Below are 17,104 nucleotides of genomic sequence, written 5' to 3'. Positions count from 1 at the left end.
CCCTGCACTGCACTACAGAAACAGGGTTAAAACAGAGAGGGGGGGCACTTATTTGGCGATATGATTACATATGTGAAAATGCTATAAGGGAAAACACTTGTATAAGGGGTTGTCCCTGTATAATTATAGCGTTTTTGGTGTGTGCTGGCAAACTCTCCCTCTGTCTCCCCAAAGGGCTAGTGGGGTCCTGTCCTCTATCAGAGCATTCCCTGTGTGTGTGCTGTGTGTCGGTACGTGTGTGTCGACATGTAGGAGGACGATGTTGGTGAGGAGGCGGAGCAAATTGCCTGTATTGGTGATGTCACTCTCTAGGGAGTCGACACCGGAATGGATGGCTTATTTAGGAATTACGTGATAATGTCAACACGATGCAAGGTCGGTTGACGACATGAGACGGCCGGCAAACAAATTAGTACCTGTCCAGGCGTCTCAGACACCGTCAGGGGCTTGTAAAAACGCCCATTTACCTCAGTTGGTCGACACAGACACGGACACTGACTTCAGTGTCGACGGTGAAGAAACAAACGTATTTTACTTTAGGGCCACACGTTACATGTTAAGGGCAATGAAGGAGGTGTTACATATTTCTGATACTACAAGTACCACAAATAAGGGTATTATGTAGGGTGGGAATAATCTACTTGTAGTTTTTCCTGAATCAGATAACTTAAAGTGTGTGATGATACGTGGGTTTCCTCCGATAGAAAATTATTGGAGGTATACCCTTTCCCGCCAGAAGTGAGGGCGAGTTGGGAAACACACCTTAGGGTGGATAAGGCGCTCACACGCTTATAAAAACAAGTGGCGTTACCGTCTCCAGATACGGCCGCCCTCAAGGAGCCAGCGGATAGGAAGCTGAAAAATATCCTAAAAAGTATATACACACATACTGGTGTTATACTACGACCAGCAATCGCCTCAGCCTGGATGTGCAGCGCTGGAGGGGCTTGGTCGGATTTCCTGACTGAAAATATTGATACCCTTGACAGGAACAATATTTTATTGACTATAGAGCATTTTAAGGATGCATTTCTATATATGCGAGATGCGCAGAGGGATATTTGTATTCTGGCATCAAGAGTAGATGTGATGTCCATATCTGCCAGACGATGTTTATAGACACGACAGTGGTCAGGTGATGCAGATTCCAGACGGCACATGGAAGTATTGCCGTATAAAGGGGCGGTCCATCGGACCTGGTGGCCATGGCAACAGCTGGAAAATCCACTTTTGTTACCCCAAGTCACATCTCAGCAGAAAAGGACAGTCTTTTCAGTCTCAGTCCTTTCGTACCCATAAAGGCAGGCGGGCAAAAGGCCAGTCATATCTGCCCAGGGTTAGAGGAAAGGGAAGAAAACTGCAGCAGGCAGCCCATTCCCAGGAACAGAAGTCCTCCACAGCTTCTGCCAAGTCCGCAGCATGACGCTGGGGCCATACAAGCGGACTCAGGTGCGGTGGGGGGTCATCTCAAGAGTTTCAGCACGCAGTGGGCTCACTCGCAAGTGGACTCCTGGATCCTACACGTAGTATCCCAGGTGTACATTGGAAATTCGAGACGTCTTCCCCTCACAAGTTCCTGAAGTCTGCTTTACCAACGTCTCCCTCCGACAGGGAGGCAGTATTGGGAAAAAATTCACAGGCTGTATTCCCAGCAGGTGATAATCAAAGTACCCCTCCTACAACAAGGGAAGGGGTATTATTCCACACTATATTGTGGTACTGAAGCCAAACGGCTCGGTGAGATCTAAAAGATTTGAACAATTACATACAAGGGTTCAAATCAAGATGGAGTCACTCAGAGCAGTGATAGCGAACCAGGACGATATGGTGTCACTGGATATCAGGGACGCTTACCTACATGTCCAAATTTTGCCCTTCTCACCAAGGGTATCTCAGGTTCGTGGTACAGAACTGTCACTATCAGTTCAGACGCTGCCGTTTGGATTGTCCACGGCACCCCGGGTCTTTACCATGGTAATGGCCGAAATGATGATTCTTCCTAAAAGAAATATGGACGCTTTCCTGATAAGGGCAAGGTCCAGAGAACAGTTGGCGGTCGGAGTAGCACTATCTCAAGTAGTTCTACGACAGCACGAGTGGATTCTAAATATTCCAAAATCACAGCTTTTTCCGACGACACGTCTAATGTTCCTAGGAATGATTCTGGACACAGTCCAGAAAAGGATGTTTTCTCCCGGAGAAGAAGGCCAGGGAGTTATCCGAGCTAGTCAGGAACCTCCTAAAACCAGGAAAAGTATCAGTGCATCATTGCACAAGGGTCCTGTGAAAAATGGTGGTTTCTTACAAAGCGATCCCATTCGGTAGATTTCACGCAAGAACCTTTCAGTGGAATCTGCTGGGAAAATGGTCCGGATCGCATCTTCAGATGCATCAGCGGATAACCCTGTCTCCAAGGACAAGGGTGTTTTCTTCTGCGGTGGCTGCAGAGTGCTCATCTATGAAAGGGCCGCAGATTCGACATTCAGGACTGGGTCCTGGTGACCACGGATGCCAGCCTGAGTGGCTGGGGAGCAGTCACACAAGGAAAAAATTTCCAGGGAGTGTGATCAAGTCTGGAGACTTCTCTCCACATAAATATACTGGAGCTAAGGGCAATTTACAAGGCTCTAAGCTTAGCAAGACCTCTGCTTCAAGGTCAGCCGGTATTGATCCAGTGGGACAACATCACGGCAGTCGCCCACGTAAACAGACAGGGCGGCACATGAAGCAGGAGGGAAATGGCAGAAACTGCAAGGATTCTTCGCTGGGCGAAAAATCATGTGATAACACTCTCAGCAGTGTTAATTCCGGGAGTGGAAAACTGGGAAGCAGACTTCCTCAGCAGGCATAACCTCCACCCGGGAGAGTGGGGACTTCAGCGGGAAGTCTTCCACATGATTGTACACCGTTGGGAAAAACCAAAGGTGGACATGATGGCGTCCCGCCTGAACAAAAAACTAGACAGATATTGCGCCAGGTCAAGGGACCCTCAGGCAATAGCGGTGGACGCTCTGGTAACACTGTGGGTGTACCAGTCAGGGTATGTGTTCCCTCCTATGCATCTCATACCAAAAGTACTGAGAATCATAAGAAGGAGATGAGTAAGAACGATACTCGTGGTTCCGGATGGGTCAAGAAGGACTTGGTACCCGGAACTTCAAGAGATGCTCACGGAAGAACCGTGGCCTCTACCTTTAAGAGAGGACCTGCTCCAGCAGGGGCCTTGTCTTTTCCAAGACTTACCGCGGCTGCGTTTGACGGCATGGCAGTTGAACGCCGGATCCTGAAAAGGTATTCCAGATGAAGTCATCCCTACCCTGGTCGAAGCCAGGAAGGATGTAACCGCAAAACATTTTCACCGCATTTGGCAAAAATATGTTGCGTGGTGTGAGGCCAAGAAGGTCCCTACAGAGGAATTCCAACTGGGTCGTTTCCTACATTTCCTGAAAACAGGACTGTCTATGGGCCTAAAATTAAGGTCCATTAAGGTTCAAATTTCGACCCTGTCGAATTTCTTCCAGAAAGAACTGGCTTCAGTGCCTGAAGTTCAGACGTTTGTAAAAGGGGTACTGCATATACAGCCTCCTTTTGTGCCCCCAGTGGCACCTTGGGATCTCAATGTTGTTTTGAGTTTCCTAAAGTCACATTGGTTTGATCCACTCACCACTGTGGAATTAAAATATTTCACATGGAAGGTGAAGATTCTATTAGCCCTGGCTTCAGCCAGGCGTGTGTCAGAATGGGCGGCTTTATCATATAAAAGCCCTTACTTAATTTTTCATTCTGACAGGGCAGAATTGAGGACTCGTCCTCAATTTCTCCTTAAGGTGTTTTCTGTTTTTCACATGAACCAACCTATTGTGGTACCTGCGGCTACTAGGGACTTGGAGGACTCCAAGTTACTTGACGTTGTCAGGGCCCTGAAAATATATGTTTCCAGGGCGACTGGAGTCAGAAAATCTGACTCGCTGTTTAGCCTGTATGCACCCAACAAGATGGGTGTTCCTGCTTCTAAGCAGACGATTGCTCGCTGGATTTGTAGTACAATTCAGCTTGCACATTCTGTGGCAGGCTTGCCACAGCCAATATCAGTAAAAGCCCATTCCACAAGGAAGTGGGCTCATCTTGGGCGGCTGCCCGAGGGGTCTCGGCTTTACAACTTTGCCGAGCTGCTACTTGGTCAGGGGCACACCCTGACTGAGGAGGACCTGGAGTTCTCTCATTCGGTGCTGCAGAGTCATCCGCACTCTCCCGCCCGTTTGGGAGCTTTGGTATAATCCCCATGGTCCTGACGGAGTCCCCAGCATCCACTTAGGACGTTAGAGAAAATAAGAATTTACTTACCGATAATTCTATTTCTCGTAGTCCGTAGTGGATGCTGGGCGCCCATCCCAAGTGCGGATTGTCTGCAATACTTGTACATAGTTATTGTTACAAAAATCGGGTTATTCTTGTTGTGAGCCATCTTTTCAGAGGCTCCTTCGTTGTTATCATACTGTTAACTGGGTTCAGATCACAGGTTGTACGGTGTGATTGGTGTGGCTGGTATGAGTCTTACCCGGGATTCAATATCCTTCCTTATTATGCACGCTCGTCCGGGCACAGTATCCTAACTGAGGCTTGGAGGAGGGTCATAGGGGGAGGAGCCAGTGCACACCACCTGATCCTAAAGCTTTTATTATTGTGCCCTGTCTCCTGCGGAGCCGCTAAACCCCATGGTCCTGACGGAGTCCCCAGCATCCACTACGGACTACGAGAAATAGAATTATCGGTAAGTAAATTCTTATTTTTTTATTTTCAGGGAGGCTGCTGGCAACGGTCTCCCTGCATCGTGGGACTTAGGGGAGAGAGGTATGACCTACTTCTGGTGAGTTCAAAGGCTCTGCTTCTGGCTGACAGGACACCATTAGCTCCTGAGGGTGATGATCGCTGGGTACGCCTAGATGCTCACACCCGCAGCCTGCCGTCACCCCCTCACAGAGCCAGAAGTCAGAAGACAGGCGAGTAGCAGATGAAAGAAGACTTCTCTTCAGTAATGGCTTTATGAGGTACAGCGCAGCGTACGGAACGTTGCGTGCCATGCTCCCACACATAACAGGCACTGCAGGGTGCAGGGCGCCCTGGCCAGCATAAAATCCTCTTTGTAAAACTGGCACATAAGGGCGTAGAGTGCGGTGGCACTGTCCTAAACCCCGCCAGTATAAAAATCTAGTAATCCACGCTGAGGAGAAGCGCGCCATTGCGGGGGCGGGACTTCTTCCACAGTCAGCTAGCATACTCAGCGCCATTTTTCTTTCCTAGGACGCTGATTCTTTTTCACCGCTGTATCAGGGTGCAAAAAGAACAAGAGGGGCGATTAGTGCTGTATATATTTAAGTATATATGAATAAAGCTGCAGGTCTGTGGGCAAACTTTGTTGTACAGTTCTCTGCTGCGAACGCTGGGTTGTGAGCTGACAAAATCCTCTCTGTGTCCCATGACAGATTTTACAGTCGATCCTTGTTCTTCATAAACGTGATGAATGGGAGTTCACACGGCTGTGTGACATGTGCAGTCCCTCTGTTACAACTCTGCACATTACTCCTCTGATTAAAGGATCTGTCCCCTATAAACCCCGGAGTGTCTGTAGGGTGTTTGCACATGTATGTAGCATGTCTGACAGGGTTGTCTTCCGTTGAGAAAATTCTAGTAGGGACACAGATTATATATATATATATATATATATATATATATATATATACTGCTCAAAAAAATAAAGGGAACACTAAAATAACACATCCTAGATCTGAATGAATGAAATATTCTTATTAAATACTTTGTTCTTTACATAGTCGAATGTGCTGACAACAAAATCACACAAAAATTATCAATGGAAATCAAATGTATTAACCCCTGGAGGTCTGGATTTGGAGTCACCATCAAAATGAAAGTGGAAAAACACACTACAGGCTGATCCAACTTTGATGTAATGTCCTTTAAAACAAGTCAAAATGAGGCTCAGTAGTGTCTGTGGCCTCCTCGTGCCTGTATGACCTCCCTACAACCCACACAAGTGGCTTAGGTAGTGCAGCTCATCCAGGATGGCACATCAATGCGAGCTGTGGCAAGAAGGTTTGCTGTGTCCCTACTAGAATTTATATATATATATATATATATATATATATATATATATATATATATATATATATATAATTTCTCTAACGTCCTAGTGGATGCTGGGGACTCCGTAAGGACCATGGGGAATAGACGGGCTCCGCAGGAGACATGGGCACTTTAAGAAAGAATTTAGATTCTGGTGTGCTCTGGCTCCTCCCTCTATGTTCCTCCTCCAGAACCCAGTTTGAATCTGTGCCCGGACGAGCTGGGTGCTGTTCAGTGAGCTCTCCTGAGCTTGCTGTAAGAAAGTATTTTGTAAGGTTTTTTATTTTCAGGGAGCTCTGCTGGCAACAGACTCCCTGCATCGTGGGACAGAGGGGAGAGAAGCAGCCCTACTCTCTGAAGATAGGTCCTGCTTCTTAGGCTACTGGACACCATTAGCTCCAGAGGGATCGTACACAGGATCTCACCCTCGTCGTCCGATCCCAGAGCCGCACCGCCGTCCCCCTCGCAGAGCCGGAAGACAGAAGCCGGGTGAGTATGAGAAGCAAAGAAGACTTCGAAATCGGCGGCAGAAGACTCCGTTCTTCACATGAGGTAACGAACAGCACTGCAGCTGTGCGCCATTGCTCCATACACACCTCACATACTCCGGTCACTGTAAGGGTGCAGGGCGCGGGGGGGGCGCCCTGGGCAGCATATGGACCTCTGTTGGCAAAAGTAAGCATATATACAGTTGGGCACTGTATATATGTATGAGCCCCCGCCAAAAAGATATGTATTTTAGCGGGACAGAAGCCCGCCGTCGAGGGGGCGGGGCTTCTCCCTCAGCACTCACCAGCGCCATTTTTTCTCCACAGCTCTGCTGAGAAGAAGCTCCCCTGGCTCTCCCCTGCAGATCACGGTAGAAAAAGGGTAAAAAGAGAGGGGGGGCACATAATTAAGTGCTAAAAACACAAAAACAGCAGCTACTGGGTTAACATTAAGTTACTGTGTTATTCCTGGGTTATATAGCGCTGGGGTGTGTGCTGGCATACTCTCTCTCTGTCTCACCAAAGGGACTTGTGGGGGAACTGTCTTCAAAAAGGGCATTCCCTGTGTGTGTGGTGTGTCAGTACGCTTGTGTCGACATGTCTGATGAGGAAGGCTATGTGGAAGCAGAGCGGGAGCAAATTAATGTGGTGTCTCCGCCGACGGCGCCGACACCTGATTGGATGGATATGTGGAAGGTTTTAAATGATAATGTTAATTCCTTGCATAAAAGGTTAGACAAAGCTGAAACCTCAGGACAGTCAGGGTCCCAACCCATGCCTGATCCTATGTCGCAGATGCCGACAGGGTCTCGGAAGCGCCCACTATCCCAAATTATTGACACGGATACCGACATGGATTCTGACTCCAGTGTCGATTACGATGATGCAAAGTTACAGCCAAAATTGGCTAAATCCATCCGTTATATGATTATAGCTATTAAGGATGTGTTGCACATCACAGAGGAAACCCCAGTCCCTGACAGGAGGGTTCATATGTATGGGGAAAAGAAGCCGCAGGTAACTTTTCCCCCTTCACACGAGCTCAATGAGTTATGTGAAAAGGCTTGGGAATCTCCAGATAAAAAACTGCAGATTTCCAAAAAGATTCTTATGGCGTATCCTTTCCTGCCAGCGGACAGGTTACGCTGGGAATCCTCCCCTAGGGTGGACAAAGCTTTGACACGCTTATCCAAGAAGGTAGCCCTGCCGTCACAGGATTACGGCTACCCTCAAAGATGCTGCGGATCGCAAACAGGAGGTTACCCTGAAGTCCATTTATACACATTCAGGCAATCGTGTCGGCTTGGGTGTGTAGTGCTGTAGCAGCTTGGACGGATACCTTATCTGAGGAACTTGATACCTTAGACAAGGATACTATATTAATGACCCTGGGGCATATTAAAGACGCTGTCCTTTATATTAGAGATGCTCAGAGAGACATTAGCCTACTAGGTTCTAGAATAAATGCTATGTCGATTTCTGCCAGAAGGGTCCTGTGGACTCGGCAATGGACAGGTGATGCCGACTCAAAAAGGCACATGGAGGTTTTACCTTACAAGGGTGAGGAATTGTTTGGGGAGGGTCTCTCGGACCTGGTCTCCACAGCTACGGCTGGGAAGTCAAATTTTTTGCCATATGTTTCCTCACAACCTAAGAAAGCACCGTATTACCAAATGCAGTCCTTTCGATCACAGAAAAACAAGAAAGTCCGAGGTGCGTCCTTTCTTGCCAGAGGCAGGGGCAGAGGAAAGAAGCTGCACAACACAGCTAGTTCCCAGGAACAGAAGTCCTCCCCGGCTTCCACTAAATCCACCCCATGACGCTGGGGCTCCACAGGCGGAGCTAGGCCCGGTGGGGGCGCGTCTCCGAAATTTCAGCCACAAGTGGGTTCACTCACAGTTGGATCCCAGGGCAATAGATGTTGTGTCTCAGGGATACAAGCTGGAATTCGAAGAGATGCCCCCTCACCGATACCTCAAGTCGGCCTTGCCAGCTTCCCCCTTAGAGAGGGAAATAGTGTTAACTGCAATTCACAAATTGTATCTTCAACAGGTGGTGGTCAAGGTTCCCCTCCTTCAACAAGGAAAGGGTTATTATTCGACCATGTTTGTGGTACCGATACCGGACGGTTCGGTCAGACCCATATTGAATTTAAAATCCCTGAACGTGTACCTAAAAAGGTTCCGGTTCAAGATGGAATCGCTGAGAGCGGTCATTGCAAGCCTGGAAGGGGGGGATTTTATGGTGTCTCTGGACATAAAGGATGCATACCTTCATGTCCCCATTTATCCACCTCATCAGGTGTACCTCAGATTTGTGGTACAGGATTGTCATTACCAATTTCAGACGTTGCCGTTTGGTCTCTCCACGGCTCCGAGAATATTTACCAAGGTAATGGCGAAAATGATGGTACTCCTGCAGAAGCAAGGGGTCACAATTATCCCATACTTGGACGATCTCCTCATAAAAGCGAGGTCAAGAGAGCAGTTGCTGATCAACGTAGCACGTTCTCTGGAAGTGTTACGGCAACACGGCTGGATTCTGAATATTCCAAAGTCGCAGTTGGTTCCTACGTCTCGTCTGCCCTTTCTGGGCATGATTCTGGGCACAGGCCAGAAAAGGGTTTATCTCCCGATAGAGAAGGTTCAGGAACTCATGACACTGGTCAGGGACCTATTAAAACCAAAACAGGTGTCAGTGCATCACTGCACTCGAGTCCTGGGAAAGATGGTGGCATCGTACAAGGCCATTCCCTTCGCAGGTTCCATGCGAGGACCTTTCAATGGGACTTACTGGACAAATGGTCCGGATCACATCTTCAGATGCATCGGTTAATCACCCTATCCCCCAGGGCCAGGGTGTGTCTCCTGTGGTGGCTGCAGAGTGCTCACCTTCTCGAGGGCCGCAGAGTCGGCATTCAGGACTGGGTCCTGGTGACCACGGATGCAAGCCTCCGAGGGTGGGGAGCAGTCACACAGGGAAGAAATTTCCAAGGTCTGTGGTCAAGTCAGGAGACTTGCCTTCACATCAACATCCTGGAACTAAGGGCCATTTACAACGCCCTACGTCAAGCAGAGGCCCTGCTTCGCGGTCAACCAGTTCTGATTCAGTCAGACAACATCACCGCTGTGGCTCATGTAAACCGACAGGGCGGCACAAGGAGCAGGGTGGCGATGGCGGAAGCCACCAGAATTCTTCGCTGGGTGGAGAATCATGTAAGCGCACTGTCAGCAGTGTTCATCCCGGGGGTAGACAACTGGAAAGCAGACTTCCTCAGCAGGCACGACCTCCACCCGGGGGAGTGGGGACTTCGTCAAGAAGTCTTCGCACAGCTTGCAAGTCGGTGGGAACTGCCACAGGGGGACATGATGGCATCCCGCCTCAACAAGAAACTACAGAGGTATTGCGCCAGGTCAAGAGACCCTCAGGCGATAGCTGTAGACGCCCTGGTGACACCGTGGGTGTTCCAATCGGTCTATGTATTTCCTCCTCTTCCTCTCATACCCAAGGTGTTGAGAATCATAAGAAAAAGAGGAGTGAGAACAATACTCATTGTTCCGGATTGGCCAAGAAGGATTTGGTATCCAGATCTGCAAGAAATGCTCACAGAAGACCCGTGGCCTCTTCCTCTAAGACAGGACTTGTTGCAACAAGGGCCCTGTCTGTTCCAAGACTTACCGCGGCTGCGTTTGACGGCATGGCGGTTGAACGCCGGATCCTAGCAGAAAAAGGCATTCCAGATGAGGTCATTCCTTCGCTGATAAAGGCTAGGAAGGACGTGACAGCTCAACATTATCACCGTTTATGGCGAAAATATGTTGCTTGGTGTGAGACCAGGAATGCCCCTACGGAGGAATTCCAGCTGGGCCGTTTCCTTCACTTCCTACAGTCAGGAGTGACTTTGGGCCTGAAATTGGGTTCCATTAAGGTCCAGATTTCGGCCCTATCCATTTTCTTTCAAAAAGAGCTGGCTTCTCTACCTGAAGTTCAGACGTTTGTGAAGGGAGTGCTGCGTATTCAGCCTCCTTTTGTGCCCCCGGTGGCACCTTGGGATCTTAACGTGGTGTTGAGTTTCCTGAAATCCCACTGGTTTGAACCACTCAAAACGGTGGAATTTAAATATCTCACGTGGAAGGTGGTCATGCTACTAGCATTGGCTTCGGCTAGGCGTGTGTCAGAATTAGCGGCTTTGTCACATAAAAGCCCCTATCTGGTTTTCCATGCGGATAGAGCAGAATTGCGGACCCGTCCTCAATTTCTGCCAAAAGTGGTTTCATCCTTTCATATAAACCAACCTATTGTGGTGCCTGTGGCTACTACTGACTTGGAGGATTCCGAGTTACTTGATGTGGTCAGGGCTTTGAAGGCTTATGTAGCCAGAACGGCTATGGTCAGGAAAACAGAGTCTTTGTTTATCCTGTATGCTTCCAACAAGCTTGGTGCTCCTGCTTCAAAGCAAACTATTGCTCGCTGGATCTGTAACACGATTCGGCAGGCTCATTCTGCGGCTGGATTGCCGCTGCCAAAATCAGTTAAGGCCCATTCCACTAGGAAGGTGGGCTCTTCTTGGGCGGCTGCCCGAGGGGTTTCGGCATTACAGCTTTGCCGAGCGGCTACTTGGGCAGGTTCAAACACTTTTGCAAAGTTCTACAATTTTGATACCCTGGCTGAGGAGGACCTTGTGTTTGCTCATTCGGTGCTGCAGAGTCATCCGCACTCTCCCGCCCGTTTGGGAGCTTTGTTATAATCCCCATGGTCCTTACGGAGTCCCCAGCATCCACTAGGACGTTAGAGAAAATAAGATTTTACTTACCGGTAAATCTATTTCTCGTAGTCCGTAGTAGATGCTGGGCGCCCGTCCCAAGTGCGGACTTCTTCTGCAATACTAGTATATAGTTATTGCTGCAATAAGGGCTATGTTATTGTTGCATCAGGGTTGAACTGATGCTCTGTTGTTGTTCATACTGTTGACTGGGTAAGTTTATCACAAGTTATACGGTGTGGCTGGTATGAGTCTTGCCCTGGATTTCCAAAATTCTTTCCTTGTACTGTCAGCTCTTCCGGGCACAGTTTCTCTAACTGAGGTTTGGAGGAGGGACATAGAGGGAGGAGCCAGAGCACACCAGAACCTAAATTCTTTCTTAAAGTGCCCATGTCTCCTGCGGAGCCTGTCTATTCCCCATGGTCTTTACGGAGTCCCCAGCATCCACTACGGACTACGAGAAATAGGTTTACCGGTAAGTAAAATCTTATTATCTGTGTGTGTGTGTGTGTGTATATATATATATATATATATATATATATATATATATATATATATATATATATATATATAATGTGTGTTCACTCTAGGATTTTTTTTTAGGGCAGGGTGCTGATCACGGGGAGGGCATATTTTTCATTCGTGAGGGCACATTTTTCAGTAAGAAGGGCAAAATTAGGTACATACTAAAATGCTTGGTCCTCCCATTCCCACATGCTAAAGAATGGACAGTGCAAACATTTAGGGGCGTTGTTTTTCGTGGGAAAGGGGCATGGCCACATAATAGTGGCAATTCACATTACACCACACAGTAGTGCAGCTAATACACACTGCACCGAGTAGAACCTCCTATACACACTGCGACAGGTAGAGCACGTTATACATATTGCGCCAGATAGAGCACGTTATACACTTTGCACCAGGCAGAGCACGTTATACACGTTGCACCAGGTACAGCGTGTTATACACTTTGCACCAGGCAGAGCGCGTTATACACATTGCGCCAGGCAGAGCGCGTTATACACATTGCGCCAGGCAGAGCGCGTTATACACATTGCGCCAGGCAGAGCGCGTTATACACATTGCGCCAGGCAGAGCGCGTTATACACATTGTGCCAGGCAGAGCGCGTTATACACATTGCGCCAGGCAGAGCACGTTATACACACTGCGCCAGTTAGAACGCGTTATACACAATGCGCCCGGTAGAGCACACTGCACCAGGTAAGAGAACTGAGGCACACTGCACCAGGTAAGATCACTAAGGCACGTTGCAGTAACCACCTTGTCCCCCCCCTCCCCCAGGGACGTAGCGGACACAGACAGGGAACGCACCACACGTGCAGGGATCGGCGTCCTCCGTGATCTAGTGGGTAAAGCTGGGCTTTGTGACTGGGGCTTCCCGCGGTGCCGTCTGAGGCGGTGGCCGCGCTGCCGCTCTTGCTTCGAGGGGTTGAACACCTCAAAGCAAGAGCGGCAGTGCGGCCACCGCCTCAGACGGCACTGCGGGAAGCCCCAGTCACAAAGCCCAGCTTTACCTACTAGATCACGGAGGACGCTGATCCCTGTACATCGCCAGCATCCCCCCCGAGTCGCTGTGGCAACCCATCCATCACCCGCACTCGGCACTAGCCTTCGCTCACCTGCCGCAAGCAGCCAGGCGCCAAAGAGGAAGGGAAACTGGCTCCACCTCCTCTTTACATCATTCAGCCTGGGACCAGCATCAGGCAAACATACAAAAATCCCCCTTAGGGATTGGCCTAATGAGGAGCGCGTCACCGGGGACCCTCCCACTTTAGAAACTTGAGTCCCAGGTCTTTGCAATCACTGGGGACAGTGTGCTTAATGTGTCCGGCGGCGTGGCAGGGTCCGGCGGGCAGCAATATGTGGTGGACCTACCGACACAACTAAACGTGTATGGGTGAAATAAATTGCGTGATAATATGCCTGAGTCTCAGGAACAACCCTGGAGACAGTCTGTGGAAGAGGTGTTTTTCCAAAGCTTTGTTTTTCATCCACACCAGACCCCTCGGGGTCTCCTAACATTGTCTCTATAATGCACACTGATACCGACACGGACTCTGGATCCTGTGTCGACACTAGTTTTCCAGAATGATTCCGACATTAACTAGGAATATTCAGTACATGATTGTAGCTATAAGGGTTGTCTTAGACAATCAGAAGGTTTACCTATATAAAGAAAGAAAAGAAGGACATTTTTTCCTTCCTCTTGAGATTCACAAGGGACTTCAGGTTACCTAGCCATTCCCGGCAGTGCATAGGGGGAGTCACCCTCCATTTTAAGACGGGTCCTCCCATGGTTAACAAGAAAGTAACTCTGCCGCCATCAGGGTCATCTGTCCTTAAGAGCCGACAGACCGCACGTTGGAGTGTACATTAATATTTAATTATACAACCCATGAGACATGTCTCAAGACTACATTGCATGTGTATGAATGAGTAGAGCTATTGCAAAGTGCTCTGATAATTTAATCATCCAGTATTGACGCTAGCTATGGTTGAGATTCTCCTAACGTTAGATCATATATATAGTATGCTACGGCATCCATGCATGGAGCCGTGACAGAGAATTCACCAGTGTAAAGCGCAGCCTGCTTCCGAAATAGATTATGGAGTCTCTACCGTACTCAAGGGGAGACCTTGTTTGGTAGTGTTCTGGATGATTTGGGGGGCAGCCACCGCAGGTAAGTCGGTTTTTCTGCCTTTTGTCCCTACAAAAAAAAAAAAAAAGAGCAGCCCATGTGGTACGAATGAAGTAAAAGGTTTCCCTTTCTTTGCATATAGAGGTAGGAGAAGAGGAAGAGGTCCACCTCTTCAGGATCACAGGAGCAGAAATCATCTCCTGCTTCTGCCAAATCTACTGCATGACGCTGGGACTCCCTTGCGAGAGTCCGCCCCAGTGGGGGAGTGTCAGACACTTTTCAGTGAACCCGTGGGTTTTACAAATAGTGTCCCACGGATGTGAACTGGAGTTCAAGGCGTTTCCCCACACCGATTTCAAATCGGCCTTACCAGTTTCTCTCCCTGACAGGGAGGGAGTAAGCGCAGCCATTCAAAAATTGAGTCAGGATCAGGTCATTAACCTGATTCCCCTGTTCCAGCAGGGAGTGTTTTTTTTTATTCAAGCCTCTTTGTGACTCCAAAGCCGGACTTCTCGGTTAGACCAATCCAAAATCGAAAAAAATTCAATTTCTACCTGAAGTGAGTCAAATTCAGGATGGAATTTCTCAAGGCAGGAATCTCCAGTCTGGATAGACGTAATGGAGGCCTACTTACATGTTCGCATTTATCCTCCACGTCAGGATTGCCCGAGATTTGCAATTCAGAATTGTCATTACCAATATCAGAGGTTGCCGTTTGGTCTATCCACGGCTCCGACGATTCTAACCAAGGTAATGGCAAAAATGATGGTTCTCCTTCGCAAGCAAGGAGTCACTATTATCCTGTACTTGGCAGATCTCCTAATAAAGGAGTGTTACAAGCCCAGGTTGGTACAGAACATTGTACTGTCCCTAACAATTCTTCGTACTGGACACAAAACTACAGAGTTTTTCTTCCAGTGGAAAGGGACTAGTCGAATAAATTTGAAAACCTACAAGTATGTCTATCCATTAATGCATACGGTTGTAGGGGATGATGGTTGCGGCCTGCAAGGTCTTATAGTTTTGTAGATTCCATGCCAGTGTATTCCAGTGGGACCTGTTAGAGTCCGGATCCCACCGACACATGCTCCGGAGGATAATCCTGTCTTCCAAGACCAGAATCTCACTCCTGTGGTGGCTGCACAAATCTCACCTCCTAGTGAGGAGCAGATTAGGGATCCAGGACTGGACCCTAGTGACCACGGATGCAACCTTCTGAGGCTGGGGAGCAGACACACGGGGGAAAACTTCCAAGGAATGGTCAAGTCAGGAAACTTGTCTCCACATAAACATTCTGGAGTTGAGAGCCATTTACAACGGCCTTCTACAAGCGGAACATTTTCTTCAAGATCTACCTGTACTGATCCAGTCGGGCGAGGTAACAGCAGTAGCACGTAAGAAACCGTCAGGACGGAACGAAACGCAGAGCGGCGGTGGCAGAAGCCACACAGATTTTCCGCTGGGAGGTAAAGCGTACAAGCACTCTGTCAGCAATCTTCATTCCAGAAGTGGACGTCTGGGAAGCAGAGTTCCTCAGAAAACACGATCTCCATCCAGGAGAGTGGGGCCTCCACCGAGAAGTCTACACTGAGGTAACAAGTCATTGGGGAGTTCCTCAAGTAGACATGATGGCGTCTCGTCTCAACTTGAAGCTTCAGAGATATTGTTCCAGGTCAAAAGACCCTCAAGCAATGGCAGTGGATGCACTGGTGACACCGTGAGTGGTTCAGTCAGTGTATGGATTCCCTCCATTTCCTCTCATGCCAAAAGTTCTAAAGATCATAAGAAGAACAAAGATTCGAGCAATCCTCATTGTCCCAGAATGGCCAGAGAGGACTTGGTATCCAGATTTTCAGGAATTACTCATAGGAGTTCTCTGGCTTTTTCCTCTGCGCGAGGACCTGTTACAGCTGGGGCTGGGTGTGTATCAGGGCTTACCGCGGCTACGTTTGACGGCATGGCAGTTGAACGCCAAATCCTAGCCTGTAAGAGTATTCCCAGTGAAGTCATTCCCAAACTTATTCGGGCTAGAAAAGGGGTAACGTCTACACGTTGCCACCGTATTTGGAGAAAATATGTTTCTTGGTGTGAATCCAAGGAGGCTCCTACGGCGGAGTTTCAACTAGGTCGTTTTCTCCAGTTTCTACAAGCAGGTGTGACTGCGGGCCTAAAGTTGGGCTCAATTAAAGTACAGATTTCAGCCTTACAGGTTTTCTTTCAAAAATAATTGGCCTCCCTTCCAGAAGTTCAGACTTTCGTGAAAGGCGTGTTGCACAGTCAACCTCCATTTGTGCCTCCAGTGGCACCATGGGACCTTAATGGGGTGTTGCAATTCCTTTACTCACATTAGTTTGAACCTTTACAGGAGCTGGAGTTATAGTTCCTCTTTGGAAAGTGTTCATCCTGTTGGCCTTGACATCTGCAAGGCGGAGGTCTTTGTTAGCGGCCTTGTCTCACAAGAGCCCTTGTTAATCTTCCATGAAGATAGTGCAAAATTGAGAGCAAGTCAACAATTCTGCCGAAGGTGGTTCCCTCTTTCCACATGAACCATCCTATGGTGGTGCTTGTGGCCACTGACGTCTTCGTTGAGTCAAAGTTTCTGGATGTGGTCAGAACTTTGAAGTTTTATGTCGCCAGAACGGCTCCGATTGGGAAAACAGAAACTCTGGTTGTTCTGTATACTCCCAACAAGTTGAGGTTCTGCTTCCAAGCAGACCATTCTGCACTGGATCTGTGGTACGATTCAGCATGCTCATTACACGGCAGGTTTGTCGTTCCCTAATTCAGTGAAGGCCCATTCTACTGCAACTTTGCCGAGCAGCTACTTGGTCAGGGTCAAACACTTTTGCAAAGTTTTACGAGTTTGACACCTTGGCCGATGATGACCTCAAGTTTGGTCAATAGGTGCTGCAGAGTCATCCGCACTATCCCGCCCGTTCTAGAGCTTTGGTATAACCCCATGGTTCTAATGGTGACCCCAGCACCCTCTAGGACGTATGAGAAAATAGGATTTTAATACCTACCGGTAAATCCTTTTCTCTTAGTCCGTAGA

At 48.5% G+C, this 17,104-nt stretch overlaps 1 protein-coding gene and 1 non-coding gene across 3 annotated transcripts in view; both read left to right on the top strand.

Moving 5' to 3' along the window:
- Positions 1 to 17,104, top strand: part of DTNBP1 (dystrobrevin binding protein 1) — a 309,854-nt gene that overhangs the window by 24,873 nt on the left and 267,877 nt on the right. The window lies entirely within an intron of this gene.
- LOC134931377 (small nucleolar RNA U13) lies at positions 5,496 to 5,591 on the top strand. The gene has a single exon (XR_010179127.1). It is a non-coding gene; the product is annotated as a small nucleolar RNA U13 (small nucleolar RNA).

The sequence above is a fragment of the Pseudophryne corroboree genome, chromosome 5 (assembly GCF_028390025.1).
Source record: "Pseudophryne corroboree isolate aPseCor3 chromosome 5, aPseCor3.hap2, whole genome shotgun sequence".
Classification (NCBI taxonomy): Eukaryota; Metazoa; Chordata; class Amphibia; order Anura; family Myobatrachidae; genus Pseudophryne; species Pseudophryne corroboree.
The sequence above is the reverse complement of the archived record's forward strand: the minus strand, read 5'-3'. Positions and strand labels throughout refer to the sequence as shown.